The sequence below is a fragment of the Mandrillus leucophaeus genome, unplaced genomic scaffold, assembly GCF_000951045.1.
Source record: "Mandrillus leucophaeus isolate KB7577 unplaced genomic scaffold, Mleu.le_1.0 Scaffold688, whole genome shotgun sequence".
In the NCBI taxonomy this organism is placed as follows: domain Eukaryota; kingdom Metazoa; phylum Chordata; class Mammalia; order Primates; family Cercopithecidae; genus Mandrillus; species Mandrillus leucophaeus.
In genome coordinates this window covers 909934-912449 of record NW_012107452.1, presented here as the reverse complement: position 1 = coordinate 912449, position 2516 = coordinate 909934, and positions in this window count along the sequence as shown.

Here is a 2516-nt window from a genome sequence, read left to right as displayed (position 1 = left end):
GGGGGGCGCCTGTAGTCCCAGTTACTTGGGAGGCTGAGCCAGGAGAATGGCGTGAACCCAGGAGGCGGAGGTTGCAGTGAGCCGAAATCGCGCTACTGCACTCCAGCCTGGGTGACAGAGCAAGACTCCGTCTCAAAAAAAAAAAAAATTTATATAGTTAATACATCCATCTTAAATTTATTTCATAAGCCTTTCCCATCCTAAGAGGATTTTAAAATACTATTTTTGTTTTCCTAGTACTTTTTTTTTTTTTTTTTTGAGACTGAGTCTCGCTCTTGTTGCCCAGGCTGGAGTGCAATGGTGCAATCTCAGCTCACTGCAACCTCTACCTCCCAGGTTCAAGCGATTCTCCTGCCTCAGCTTCCCGAGTAGCTGGGATTACAGGCATGCGCCACCATGCTCGGCTAATTTTGTATTTTTAGTAGAGATGGGGTTTCTCCATGTTGGTCAGGCTGGTTTCAAATTCCCAGCCTCAGGTGATCTGCCCGCCTTGGCTCCCAAAATGCTGGGATTACAGGCGTGAGCCACCGTCCCCGGCCTTTCCTAGTATTTTTATGAGTTTATATTTTATGTTGAGGGAAGGTGTAGGGAGAAGTTTTGGAGGGATTTGTGCCACAGTAAAGAATGAAATAATGAATGCATTTGTATTATGTATAAGAGGATTGGCTCGGCTTTTATCATGTATATTGTCTTTCCCAATGATTTAGTTAAGCTAGTGTTAATAAGTCAGGTAGCCAACCACCAAGTTGTTTTGCTGGTTCTGTCTGTGACCTCTCTGCCCAAAACTGTCTTGTGGCATATATTCACCAAATCTCATGTGGTCGCCAGTCTCCAGGATAGCCCACAAGGATGCTCACTTCTGGTATTTGCACCCTTGTGTTTCTCATTGAATCTGAGCTGATCCGTAATAAACAGTATGGTACAAATGATAGTATGATTTCTGAGGCTGCATCACAAAAGGCCTTATGACTTACACTGTGGTCTCTTGGATTGCTCACAGCTGTTGACTGAATATGTTTCCCAAAATTCATATGTTGAAATTCTAACCTCCGATGTGATGGTATTAGAAGGTGGGGTCTTTGGTAGGTGATTAAATTATGAGGCTGGAGCTTTTATGAGTGGGGTGAGTGCCCTTATAAAAGAGACTTTGGAGAGCTCCTGCCCCTTTCACTGTGTGGGAACCCAATGAGAAGAATGTCCTTACAAACCAGGAAGTGGGCTCACCAGACATTGAATCTGCCAGTGCCTTGATCTTAGACTTCCCATCCTCTAGAATTGTGAGAAAGAAATTGCTGTGGTTTATGAGCCACCTAAGTCTATAGCATTTTTTTTCCCCCCGAAACAGGGTTTTTCTTACTCTGTTGCCCAGGCTGGAATGCAGTGCCGTGATCATGGCTCCCCGCAGCCTCGACTTCCCTGGGCTCAGGTGATCCTCCCACTTCTCTTCCTGTAGGAAGTACAGGTAGTTGGAACCTGTAGCTGGAACTACAGGTTCATGCCATCACGCTGGTTACTTTTTGTATTTTTTGTAGAGATGGGGTTTCACCACGTTGTCCAGGCTGCTGTGGTGTTCTTTTCTAGCAGCCAGAACAGACTAAGATACTTGGGAAAGCCAGTTGCTATGGCCAGGGACACTCAAGCAGCCCACTGGAAAGGTGTTATGTTGAGAGGAACTGAGGCCTGCCAACAGCCAGCAATATGTCAGCTATGCGAATAAACCCTTCCCAGCCCCAGTTGAGACTTCAAGATGACTGCAGTCCTGATTAGCATCTGACTGTAACCTCATGAGAAAGACCCCACAGTATACGCACCTGTCTAATCTCCCAAATTCCTGATCCACAGAAATGGAGTGATAATAGTCACCAAGTTTTGGGGTAATTTGTAACAGCAATGTTAACCAAAACACCCTATTGTCTTAATTTTTTTTTTTCTTTTTTAGCATATAGCTAGACTGCATTTCCCTGCATCCTTTCAGCTGTGTGGGGCCATATACCTATTGTCTGGTTAATGAAATGTGTGAGGAACTAATGTATGTCATTTCCAAGACCCTGAAATATCTCCCATGTACTCTCCTTTGCTTTTTTTTTTCTTTAGTTGACAAGATGCAGAAAGGATTCAATAGAGGAGATTTAGATGTTTGGTGGAATAAGCCTGAGTCTCCAAACGACTGCATGGAGGAGTATTTGCCACACTCCTGACCCACATTGAATTTTATTTGTTAAGCCACTGAGATTTCAGGATTTGGGTAATAATACTTAGGAGTATTTACTGTAATTAATACAAGACCTATGATTCAGGAATGATGAAACTTTATAAGGTGGCTTGGGATTTTAACAATCATAGCAGCCTATTTGATTGTTCTGCCCTTAGAAATAGCTCAGAGGTTGAGATTGCCAGGGTAAACAGGGGTTAGAACTTGGAGATAACAATTGGGCTTTTAACTAGAGTGTAAGCCAGTTCCTGTGGGGACCATAGCACCATATTTTTTTTTTTTTTTTTTTGAGCCAGAGTCACTC